At 50.8% G+C, this 13,506-nt stretch overlaps 1 pseudogene; it reads left to right on the top strand.

Moving 5' to 3' along the window:
• The first annotated feature begins 10,850 nt into the window (after window positions 1-10,850).
• Window positions 10,851-11,899, top strand: LOC147971854 (uncharacterized; annotated as a pseudogene).
• The last annotated feature ends 1,607 nt before the right edge of the window (window positions 11,900-13,506 follow it).

The raw sequence follows: 13,506 nt of genomic DNA, 5'->3' as shown, positions 1-13,506 counted from the left end.
CTCCAATTCTGTTTTCTTTTCTAAGACCTACTCACATGTCCAAACAAGCTGAAAATTGACGTGGAGCTTATGCATTCAAACTTCTTCCTCGCCAAAAAATTCAAAATTTTGATATTTTTTTGTAGTATTTTTTATTTTCCTGTTCACAGGCAGGGGACATGAGCTCGGGAGCCATATAGCCGTTGTCTAGATGAAACACACATTATTGTGAGAATGTTTTGCAATATATTTTCAATGGAATTTGGTTGTAAGGAACGAGAATATTTAAAGTAATAATATGAGAACTGCAATTGAAAATGCATAAAAATAAGATAATTGTAAAATAATTATTAAATATCAATAGAGTGGTTGCAAGTTTTTTTGACACAGCATACTTGTTGTCACGCACATACACACATGCACATCCTACCCGAGCATCTCTGAGATACCGGGCCGGCATAGTATTTTAAATTAACTATACCAGTGTCAAGTTTAGAGCATCTCCAGCCGTTTGGCCTCCAGCGCACCCGGCGAATGCCTTTTGGCCTTTGCGCCGACGGTTTTTTCACCCTGGGGGTGATCGAGTTTCCAGCCGCGCCCCCCAGGTTTCGGCCCCCACATGCCGAAAAAATTCAAATTTTTCTCTCCCGCTGCAAAAAAAACGCCACAGGTTCGGTGATCATCATGACACAAGTGCCACAAGTCGGCGACCATCATGCCACAGGTCGGCGATCAAAACATACCCAAAAGTTCGGCGATCAAAAGGAAGGAATCACACACATCGAACGCATCAAACATCAGGCTCCTTTGCCATGGGACTGGCCGGGGTGGACGTCAGCATCGGCGTGGGCGTGGCTTCAATGCTCGGGCTCGACGTTGGCGTGGCTTCATTGCTCAGGCTGGGCGTCGGCGTCGTCATGGGCGTAGGGGCGTTGGTCGCCGCCGGTCCGGGCATCTGGTTCAAGATGTGGCCGCGCTCCGCCAGGTACCACGCCTTCACCTGCTCATCCATCGTCGACATATCTGCCGCCATCAAGAACACTAGGTCGGTGTTCCTCTTCTTCGCGGCGACGTTGGTTCGGAGAAGGTCGAGCTTGACATCCTGCTTCGTCATCAACGCAGACAACCTCGAGTCGGATTTTCCCTCTTGGCGACGCTGTTCTTGGCGTCGGCGATGCACTGCTCGATCGATGATTGCAGCCGTTCGGCGGCCGGTGCCGCGTCCCTCGCCGCATTAGCCCTTTTTTTGCCATCAGGGCGCCCTTCTGCCGCCGCCGGGCAGGCGCGTCCGGCTTGTAGGTCTCCTTTGCCTTGGCCAGAGCGAGCCGACACTCCCTCCACTTCTCGCACGACTCGATCCTCGAGAACACGTGAAGAAACTTGAACTCTTGATCGCTGTTGTCCTGGCGAAACATGCTGAACATCCGAACCATCTGCACAGCCGAAGAACAAGTGTCGACCAAGAACACGGCGGTTAACGTTGGCCTTCCACTTGGCGTTCGACATGCCGGGGGGGGGGGGGGGGGGGGCTTGCCATCGGCGCCCTCGGCTTCCTCTGCTTTGGCTAGACGGCGCCATCGGTGGCTAGCCGAGGGGCCGCATATTTCTTCGACGACATGGCGGGCGGATCCGAGGAAGAATGGAGGAAAAGGGGGAAGAAAACGGTGGGAAATTGGCCGGTGTTGCCGATAGCACGGGCCCATGCGCCTTTTCGCTTCTGCCAGCGCCACCGGACGCCTCTGACGCGCTGGGTTCGACTTTGGTTCGCCAGTTGTTATTTCGGCCCAAACTGATGGTAAACAACGATCTGCAGGCGTAACTGGATCGATTTTTAACCGCCAGCGTTAAAAAAGGCGCCTGAGGAGCCTGTTGGGGGACAAGTGAAGAGCCATTGCCAATTTCCTCTCTTAGGACTTGTACACTGATGGCTGGTTCATAGCAGAAGGCCTTGTTGCATGCTGAAGTGGATACTTCCTCCGTTCCTAAATACTTATCTTTCTAGGCATTTCAACAAGTGACTACATACGGAGCAAAATGAGGAATCTACACTCTAAAATATGTCTACATACATCTGTATGTAGTAGTCATTTGAAATGTCTAAAAAGATAAGTATTTAGGAACGGAGGGAGTATATTTTAATGCATGGTTGCACACGCGTCTTTTCTTACCTGCTGAGGCGGCATTAATACAGAAGATTACTTGGGCACGACAACAAAACCGGGCATGTGCAGGGAGCAATTTCCTTGCCAATTGCAGAGCAGTGCACTGACCAAGTGTGTGCACGCCCTCGAAACCGGAAGGAGATAAGCAGAGCGCGGCCGTACGTTTTGTCCATAAGAAAGTGGCGCCGCTGTAGCAAATTTCAGCGTGCATGCTAATCATTATGGAGCCGGCAGCGAGCTGTAATGTAAACAAACAAGTCGCCAGTGAACGGTCATCCATCACATTATTATTGCTCCGCCCACGAGCAACATATCGAGTGCCGCCAACAGTAACCTGTCAATTAGTGTCTGCTTTCTATTTTATTGTACTCCTCGGAAGATCTCTCCGCGCGCGGTCTTCAGACCAAATTCCCAGAAGAAGGGGATCATGTGCGAGAGTGCTGCCTTTGTTTCAGTGCTGATCGCGGCCAAGCGAGCGCTTAGACCATCTTCAACAGCCGCGCGAAACGATGCGTGCGGGGCGTTTTGTCGCGCTCCAGCAGCGGCGGGAAAACCACGCGCGCGGAAACCGCTTGCGCGTGCGCGAAAAGGTACCAGCTCGCGCGCCATCTTTTGCGCGCCGCTTTCGGCGCGCATATAAAGTGCGGCGCGCGTCACGCGCCTCTCCACGTCTCCTCTTCTCCTCTTCCTCTCTCTCTGCCACGCACCGCTCCAGCGCCCCGCCACTGACGCGCCTCCGCCGCCCCGGCGCCCCGCCATCGACGCGCCGCCATGCCGCCGCGCCGCCGAGGAGTGTCCAGCTACCGCGGCGTCCGCCCGCGCCTCAAGGCGGCTACTACGCGCAGATACGCTCCGGCGATCTCTGGCTCGGCCTCGGCACGTACGGGACGGCGCGCGAGGCCGGCCGCGCGTACAACGCGGCGGCGGCGTGGCGCCTAGGCCGGTCGCGCGGCCAGATGAACTTTCAGGAGGTCTACACGCTCCAGCAAGCGCTCGACCGTGCCCCGCCGCCGCGTCTGAACACGGCACAAGACCGTGCGGAGCACGCCGAGCGGCAGCGCCGCCTCCTCGTCGCCCAGGAGGACGAGCGGGTCATGGCGGAGTGGCGGCGCCGCCACCCGGAGGACGTCGCCTACGAGCAGTCCTACTGGGCAAGGCGTCGCGAGGAGGACACGCGAAGGCGCCGCGAGGCGCGGTTGGACAGGCGTCGGCGCAAGGCGTTGGCGAACGCGCAGTCCGATCTCGTTGAAGCAGGTGGGCAGTCGTTCTTCACACCGGATGATGATCGGTGGTTGGACATCTGGCTGGATACCTCGGACGACACCGCCGAGAAGGATGATGATAGTGATGATAGCGACTTAGACTAGTTTTTTTATGCAATCTATCTCGTGCTTTATCGTTTGTCGTTTTTAATTATTATGCAATCTATGTTTCTGATGTGAAATACCTTTGTATCGTTAAAATCTATGCAATCTATCTATTTTCCAATAGCCTAGAATGAGCGCGCGCAGCTTTTTTGCGCGCTGCTGGAGCGGCGCGCACGCTGCATTTTAGTGCGGCTGCTGGAGCGGGCGCAATGCGCCGCGCCAAACCAGCCGAAGCGCGCGCATCATATGTGTTTTTTGCGCGCGGCGCGACCGGCGCCTGTTGGAGATGCTCTTACCTCGTCAAAGTGTATAACAACATTAGTTTATCAGCAGTGCAGTGTTCTAAAAGGTTTTATATTTTTTTACAGAGGTACTCCCTTCGTTTCATAACATGAAAGTGTTTTTGACACTACACAGTATTTAAAACACTCTTGTATTAGGCTGGTCATAGTGGGGAGTAACTTAGACTAGTGTCATGCATATAACACTAGTCTAAGTTACTACTCCCTCTGATCTTTTTTAGTTCGTATATAAGATATGACTGAAGTCAAGTCTCGTAAAGTTTGATCAACTTTATAGAAAAAAGTACCAACATTTATAATCTGAAATCAATATCAATAGATGTGTCACGACTTAAAGTTTACTTTAGCATGACAGATGTTGATATTTTTTCATATAAATACGGTTAAACTTTGTGAAGTTTGACTTCAGAAAATTCTAATATGCAGAGTAAAAAGGACCGGAGGTAGTACATTCGTAATGCAAAGTAACATAATAGTAGTATCATAGATGTCTTCATTTATTAGCTCGTAAAATCATCTTGTCTTGAAAAACGCTATGTTACAGTAACATATTATGTTATCATCTCTCATTAATTACTTGCCACATAAGTAGAATTTTTCTCAAAATACGCTATGTTACTAGCTAAGTTACTCCCATTATGACTAGCTTTAAGAGAAAGGAAGTACTCTCTCTGTAAAAAATATAAAAACATTTTGATTACTACTTTAATGATCTATAAATATTTTTATATTTCTTTACAAAGGGAGTAGTACAACAATAGAAGCAGCGGCAGCAGAACGCGGGCCGGTAATTATTTACTCGTGCACGAACAGGGAGCGTAGCAGATTTCGGTGCCCCACAGATGCGCACGCTTCTCGATGCATGGCATAAAGACATCCCGCCTTGTCTCCATTCGTTCCTCCCCATCATTGCTAGCCTTCCCTACAGTTGATCCACGTAGCACTGTATTATACTACTCCTACGCTCATAAACCTTTTCAAAAAAATATATATACCACCATGATTTTTTTCAGAAATTTCGTGTAATACCGGTCGGCGCACCACTGTTTGCTGCTGCTGGCTCTGGACGGTGAGGGTGACATGTCAATGGGAGCGCGCATGTGTTTCCTCCCGGGGGATTCATGATTAGTCGATCGCATGCTCGGATTCGCGGGCGCCGCACACTTGTCACAGGTCACAAGCCTATCAGCTGTCAACAAGTCACGGATGCGCCCCTGGAAAGCTCCCGCCCGTGCCTCCCTTCCAGCAACCATGCTGTATGCTATTGCTATGGACGGAGCCAAATCAACGCAAGAGAGAGGAGCAGCATCCCCTTCGGCCGGGTGCGCGCCGATCGGTCAAATCCGGGCACCTTTTATGGGATGAGGCATATGCAGCAGCTCTCAGACTCGCTGGCCGGAGATGGAGGGCCCTTTTGTTCTCCTCTTTGTGCACATGCAATAATATTTTGATTGCCTAGACAATGTTTTTTGTTCTGTTATAATCCTGGGTAGTGGGTAGTAGTAACAAGAAAGGCCGGGCGTGGACGTGGCGAATAGTAACAACGCAAGGATATCACTGCTAACGATTGTGTACGCGTGCATGCATGCATGCACGAACGAAATACGGACGAGGTGAACGTACTAAAAACTCCATGTCTCCCTGATGCAGCGGCAGACAGAACGAAATGCGTGCTGCCCGTACGAGCCGGTCTACGGACCAAAAGGCTGCCTCTCGGGTCTTCGCCAGCCGGGGCGACGTGCGCACTCGATGGATTTGCTTGCGTGCGGTTGCGGTACGTGCAACAACGTCGACCTGATTAGGACAAGACGACGGCAAAGCCAGCTGAGATGAGATGCTCACGATCCAGTCCAATCCCGGCCCATCTTATCCAAAAAAGAGACATCTTCTCCCACCCATGCATGTGAGCGCGAGCGCGAGCGAGCCTGGCGACGTACTCCGGCGGAACACGCGCGCAGGCGCCATGACCCCGACGAGACGACGGAGTGGGATCCGATGCTGCCCCTCGGTCGTCGTTAATCAGTTCGCGGGCATGCTCTGGCTAGCCGCAGCTAATCTAACCCGAACGTGATTTTACTGGAGTAATGAGAGAGAGGAAACAGGAAATTGGAGTCCCGGCCGGCCGGCCCTACCTCCCCTCCCTTCGTCTTGTCACTGTCCCCCGTCCCACTTTCTCCGCGAAACCCTCGTCCCTCCCGCGAGAGCTTCAAGGTGGCCAAGTCCAAGCCACTTTGGCAAAGTCCACAGTAGAGGGATCCGTCGCACAAAGCGCACGTACGGTCGAGGCAGCCAGTACGTAGCTAGGCACCAGTTACCAGCAAGCAAGCAGCGACACGGAAAAGCACGGGCCGCTAGCTGCACGTACTCCATCACCTACGTACGGGCCACAGCGCGTGCGCGATCCCAGGAGGAGCGGCACGTACGTACGAGCTGTTCAGCTCTGCTCCGTCAGCTCAGCTCGGACGAGCTGTAGAGGTGTAGACGCTCTTAAGGTTTCTGAGCGCCGGCCGACGCACGCACTGGAGCACCGACTGGCCTTCTGCCCCGGCCATACCAGAGCGGGCGCACTGTGGTCTGTGGCCAATGTGCAATAACGTAGCGAGGAGTGGTACGCTGCACCACATCCCCCATACAGTCTACCTTGTTTTCTTCCTAGATCCCTCTCTGCTGCTTTCGGTGCTATGAGACATGAGAACCTCTGTAGCTCGCGCAGGGCATGGCCGATGGCCGGACCGGGACCTTGTGTGACGCAGCACTGGAACGGCTCCGATGGTACGTAAGCCTTTGGTTGGGTCGTTGCCCTGTCAAGGGCGACATGGACGGGCAAGCTCCAAGCCGGACTCGGCCGTGGTGGCCAGTGATGGGGTGACCGTCTGGCGAACCCATTGATTTGAACGACCGTGCATGCATGGGCTCCTGCGCGGCTGCCGGAGATGGCCCCAGGAGCACGACTCACGTACACAATCACACAACCAAAAGATGGCGGTAAAGCCGATGCATGTTAAGGTTTGAGGATCCAAGTTCGATGCATGGCCATTATGCATGTGATGAGAGGTGCACTCACCTGAGCAGCTGAGCTGATGAACAATGGGCCGTGCCGAGGACGAGGAGGGCTAGTCATGTCGCCCAACGTTTTGCGCCCTGTTACTGACACAAGAGACATCAACTCAAATGACCCATGCATGCATGCACACAGCAAACCACGTACGTAGCATGTACTCAGTGAGTCCTAAATGCACGACACTGCGTGCTGCTGGACGTGTAAAGTTGCTGGCCAAGTTAAGCATTGCTTCGCACCTTTTACACACATTGTCCCATAAATATTTGTTTGTAGGGGAAATCCACTTGGCGCACTTTTTTTTTTCAAAACCAAGGTTCCATCATCAACAATGTCTGAACGTAAAAGACTAGGAGGATCACCCTCCCAAACGAAAGTCGAATTCAAAACACAGCTTATGTCTGGCAAGATTGTGCGCCAATCTATTAACCTCCGGACGACAATGAGTGAAAGTTGCTGCTCTGATGAGGGAGGTGAAGTTTGTTCAGCTCCACATCATTAGCGGGGCGCATCATGGGATCTGCCACTGCTTTCTGGTGGTACGGTATGGTTTGGTGTCGTGACTAGTTGTAAGACATTCTGATTTCTGTTATTGCAAATCGGAGAGGGGGCTCTCTTTTTCAATGACAAAACGACAAGAAGTGAAAGAAACTGCGTCTATATGAAGAGCTTGTTGAAAACAATCCGCGAAGATAATAGTGTACGGGTCCCAAACTTCACTCACGCCATTGCAAGCTTGAATTACTTCTACTGAATGTGATTTAAATATCGCAAGTTGGCAACCATGACTTTCCACCAATTCCAATCCTCGTTGAAGCGCTATCGCCTCGGCAGTCGTCGCACCATGAAGATGGTGAAGTAACTAGGAAGCTCCCGCTAGGCCCTCATCACGGTTCTTTCGAAGGATTGTTGCCCCCGCCCCGGAGCGAATATCAGAATACACGGCATCAATGTTTAGTTTATAAGAGTTAACAGGAGGTTTCTTCCACATAATGTTTTATTTTGTCACGGACTCACGCCTCACGGCTATATATGTACATTTCATCCATGGGAATTCTAATGGACGAACACCCTTTAGATAGTGTCGCGGTTTAGCACTATTTTGTACCGTTCGATTTGCTCGCCAGCTACGCACGCACGATGGTGACGACAACATGACAACATGGAAAGGTGCAACAACGCTTAATAAAAAAAATCAAACTTGCCATGATCTTTGTCGATATAGATTATTCATCGAGTATAATACAACAACTTTTGTACTTATGCACAATTCCCAAACTCTTTGAGATTTTTTTTAAGAAAAACTTCCAGACCCCGTTGGATCTCAGATCAAACTGCTCCTGGGAGCTCTTATCAGCTTAACATGTAAAGAGCTAACGGCTCCCAGAAGCTCGTATCAGCGTATCATGTAAGGTGCGGGAGCACCAAATATTCTCCCCGTGAAGTGAAGAGATAGATATGGGTAGTCTGTACACCAGTGATAAAACAACGTGAATCTTAGAGCATCTTCAATAGATGGTTCAAATGTAAAAGTAACTAACTTGTGGACTGTCTGAGGCTAAAAACGCAGCTCCAACAGACGGTCCATATATAAAAAAAATTGGCCCGCGGCCTCCTCGTGATGTAAAATACAACACCTTGCGGTGCAAATTTAGAGCATCTCCAATAGATGGTCTAAATTTTGACGGTCCAAAATCGAAGATTTTACATTTGGACCGCCAAAAAGTGCGTCTTGGAGCTTCAAAAAAAAGGCCAACTTCAACAGATGGTCCAAATTCATGATCCAAAAGAGCAACTCCAATAGATGGTCCAAATTCATGGTCCAAATCCGGCCAGCAGCCGCACGACTGTTGTTCAGCCACTGTCCAGCCGCACATATTGCATAAAACGTGTTTTAAAACAACATAAAAAAGTTTCATGTCCACCATATCAAATTATTACATGGTTCTTCAGATCCAGGAGATGAAATGCAACACAAATACAACATTGTTTTTAACAAACAAATAATGAATCTATGCGGATCTTTCGCCATGCCATTTCCAATGCTCTTCCATCAAATCTTTCTGGAGTTGGTCATACACATCGGTGACTCTAATCTCGCTGTACACCTTCATGAAACGTCTGATGCGATCCTCTTTGTGCATTGGGTTAACACGAATGCCCATCAACTGATAGAAGCTGTAATCTAAATTTTTTCCACGCTCGTTCTCAATGATCATGTTATGCATGATCACGCAAGCGGTCATGATGTACCAAAGGATCTTTTGATCCCAAAATCTAGATGGTCCTCGCACAATAGAAAATTGGGATTGCAAAATCCCAAATGCCCTCTCAACATCTTTTCTAGCCGCCGCTTGTGCATTATGAAAGACAAGTTCTTTCTTACCTTCAAGTTTTGCAACCGGCTTGACGAATGTACTCCACCTCGGGTAGATCTCATATGCAAGATAGTACCCATAGTTGTAGGTGCGGCCATTTTCTTCGAAGGTCACCGGTAGTGCTTCTCCATTTGCTAAGTTGGCAAAGAGAGGTGACCGGTCGAGCACGTTGATGTCGTTGCAAGAACGGGGCATACCAAAATATGCATGCCAAATCCATGTTTCATGATCACAACTGCCTCAAGAATGATTGTGGCATCCTTCCCACGACCCTTGAATTGTCCATGCCATGCTTTTGGACAGTTCTTCCATTTCCAATGCATGCAATCCACAGACCTGAGCATACCTGGAAACCCTCGAACTTTGTTCATCTCCAAAAGCCTCTGAGTGTCCTGAGCATTGGGTGCTCTCAAGTACTGTGGACTGAACACTTCTACCATAGTTATTGCAAATTGCTTGACATAGAAGATAGAAGTGCTCTCTCCCATCGCCAAGTTGTCATCAATGTAATCTGCCGGAACACCATATGCCATCATGCGCAAAGCGGCAATGACCTTTTGATCAATGCTATGGCCAAGCTACCCGGCATAGTTCCTTCTCTGCTCTAAGACTGGATTATGCTGCTTCATGGAATTGCAAATGCGGAAGAACAAGTCTTTCGACATTCTGAAACGGCGTCGAAAGTAATTCTCCGGAAAAACAAGTGATGATGCAAAGTAGTTGCGCACCAACTGTTTGTGCACATCAATCCATTCTCTCCGAATGAATGCACGACCATAAACGGAACCACTGTGCTTCGGTTTCTTCCTCTTGTGCATGGCCACTAGCATAGCAATCTCAAATTCCTCGTCCGACGATGAATCATCCACGAAAGAGGAGTCAACCGAGCTCATATACAATGCACACAGCCACCGTCAAACATACTATCCAATCCCAAGTTAAATCATCAAGTTTTGTCATTTTTTTACCTTGGGGGATTTCGTCGAACACCTTGTGCGTGCGGTGGAAGAAGATGACCGCCGGTTGGATTGGCTGCTGCTGACGGCTGCGGTCGGCTCCGGACGGCGGCGGAGATAAGAAATGAGCTTGGAGGCCGGCCAAGAGGAGCTCGGCGGGCGGCGAAGAATAGTTTGGCAGCCGGGCGATGGGCTTGGTGTGGCTGTCGTGCGGCTGGCGCAACGGCCATGGACAGGCTCACGGCCGACGTGGAGGAGGTCGGCGGCAGCCTAAGACCCAGCGGAGGCCTACCGCGGCAGCCGGACCACCGAAGGTGCCGAATCCCATGCCGTCTGCCTCCCGATTCGGCGGCGTCCGGGCGGCTGCGAGACGGCTATCGGTAAGGGAGACGGCGACGGAGGGCAGCGACGGGGATGTAGGATGGTGGCGGCGCCGATGATGAGGTTTTGGGCAGTCGCGACGATGGATTCCGGCCGGCTGGTCTTCGGGCGGGCGGATGGGCATGGGCGGGAAAGGAAAGGAAGTGGCGGTTGGGCGTTCGCGAGCGGCGGCTGGTTTTGGACCAGATGCACCTCGTGATGTAAATTTGCACCGCAAGGTGTTGTATTTTACATCACAAGGAGGCCGCGGTCCAATTTTTTTTGCATATGCACCGTCTGTTGGAGCAGCGTTTTTTGCCCGAGACGGTCCAAAAGCTAGGTAATTTTACATTTGGACCATCTATTGGAGATGCTCTTACATCACGAGGTGCATCTGGTCCGAAACTAGGTGCCGCCCGCGAACGCCCAACCGCCAGTTCCTTTCTTTTCCCGTCGGCCCGCCGCCGCCCCGCCGCCTCCACACCCCGCGGCCCGCGGCCCGCATCAGATCCGGTCCCGCCCCGCCCACCGCCGCTGTTTCCTTGCCGTCCCGCTGCCCGCCCGCCGCGGATCCGGCCGCGGCCGCAGTGCACACCGCCGCCCCGTCCACCGCAGCTCCGACCCACCCCGGCTTCGCCCGCCACCGCCCAGCACGCCGTCACTGCCCGCAGCTCCGCCCCGCCCGGCTCCGTCCTCCATCGCCCCTCAGCTACACCCCGCCCGGCTCCGTCCACCACCGCCCTGGCCGCACGCCACCGCTCTCACCGCTCTCCGATGGCACCGAAGGGCAAGTCGGGCTTCTTCAGCGTGAGGCAGAAGCCCTCCGGTAACTTCGGAGTGGAGTTCTCCGACGCCGGGAGGTGTTGGTGGATCGGCACATACCCCTCCGCCCACGACGCCGCGCGTGACTACGACGTGGTGGTGTGGCGTGCCGAGAGGCCTCGGGAGCACCTCAACTTCCCAATGATCGAGAGTCGGGCGAAAGCGGAGCTGCTTGTGCCGTAGGGCATCAAGATGAAGGAGATCCCGACAAAGAAGAAGACGACGAAGAAGCCGTCGGTTGTCGTCAGTGCCGGCGAGACCGACGAGGAGGCGATGGCGAGGTTTTCTCGGGAGCATCCGGAGTACGTCCAGACCAAGCTAGAGTACTACTGGAAGCGTGAGGCGGAGCATAGGAAGAAGTGGGAAAAGAAGGAGGACGAGGCCAGTCCCTCGACGATGATCCCATCGAGTCCTCTCCTGAGGAGGATTGGGCAGACTTCTTGGAGGAGGAGGAGGGGTGTGACAACCCGGAGAAGGAGGAGTTCTGGGCGCAGTTCCGCAGCTCCGACGATTAGGAGTAGTTTATCTAGTAGTTTGAATAAGTAGTAGTTGAAGTTCATGTATGAAACTAAGTTGAATTTGATGTTTGAACTATGTTGAATGGACTAGTAGTTTGTCGTTTTAAGAAATTTACATCTTCATTTTGGACCATTTATTGGAGTTGCTCTTTTGGACCATCAATTTGGACCATCTGTTAGAGTTGAGCTTGTTTCGGAGCTCTAAAACGCACTTTTTGGCGGTCCAAATTTTACATTTCCGGTTTTGGATCGCCAAATTTTGGACCATCTATTGGAGTTGAGCTTTTTTCAGAGCTCCAAAACTCACTTTTTGGCGGTCCAAATTTTACATCTCTGGTTTTGGACCGCCAAATTTTGGACCATCTATTGGAGATGCTCTTAATAGGCAAACATTTGCTCACTTGGCTCCCCACACTACGCATGGTATGTTGTTGGTCTCTGGTGCCAGACGTTGATGACTCACAACAATATCTAATGTGATTGGGTCACGTGAATTGTGATTGGTTCGTGTGAACGCGCCAGCGCACATACATTCCTTCGGTATATGCATCCCAGAAATACCTAGGGACAAAATTTAGGAACAATGAGAGCGAGTAGGATAATGTTTTAGCATTTCTTTATGAATATACAATGGTAATTCTATCGCCTTTGGCTTAGTGCATCCCAATGCTATCCCCTAAAACGGACACATTATCTGTCCACGGACCACGTACGTAGACACGACACGGGAGCCAAAACGGTTGACGAATTCTGCGGTTGTGGAAAGATTTCCACCAATGTCCAATGATATTTACTCTACATAAATTTACTATTAGGTAGCATTCCTTGGGTGGGAAGGCATATTGCCGTGGCGAGTCGTACGGTCTTGGTCAAGTCGGTCCTCATGATGATTGCTATGTACTACTTGACGGTATTAGATTTACTACTCGAGGTCAAGAAGAAGATCGATGCCCGCAGACGTGCTTTTCTTTGGGTAGGTTGTGATAAGGTCACGCGTAGAAAATGCAAGATAAATTGGGAACAAGTGTGCAAGTCCACACAGTATGGAGGCCTTGGAATCGTAAATATCGACAAGTTTTCCATTGCCCTTTGCCTCCGGAGGTTGTGGGCTGAGAGGATTCATACAGATAGGCCATGGGTTGGCCTGGGAACCCTTGTGATGGCAATGAGCGAGATATTTTTTTCGTGGCTAGCAAGGACCAAGTTGGGGATGGTATGCGTGCCAAGTTCTTGGAATCTCCTTAGCTCGATGGGATTGGGCCCAAGCACCTGAAGGAAATATGCCCTAGAGGCAATAATAAAGTTGTTATTTATATTTCCTTATATCATGATAATTTATTCATGCTAGAATTGTATTAAACGGAAACTTAATACATGTGTGGATACATAGACAAAACAACGTGTCCCTAGTAAGCCTCTACTAGACTAGCTCGTTAATCAAAGATGGTTATGTTTCCTGACCATAGACATGTGCTGTCATTTGATGAATGGGATCACATCATTAGGAGAATGATGTGCTGGACAAGATCCATCCGTTAGCTTAGCATAATGATCGTTAAGTTTTATTGCTATTGCTTTCTTCATGACTTATACATATTTCTCTA

Source organism: Triticum urartu, chromosome 5A (genome assembly GCF_056163025.1).
Source record: "Triticum urartu cultivar PI428250 chromosome 5A, HENAU_Tu73, whole genome shotgun sequence".
Classification (NCBI taxonomy): Eukaryota; Viridiplantae; Streptophyta; class Magnoliopsida; order Poales; family Poaceae; genus Triticum; species Triticum urartu.
Note: the sequence above shows the minus strand (reverse complement) of the source record. Positions and strands in the feature narration are given on the sequence as shown.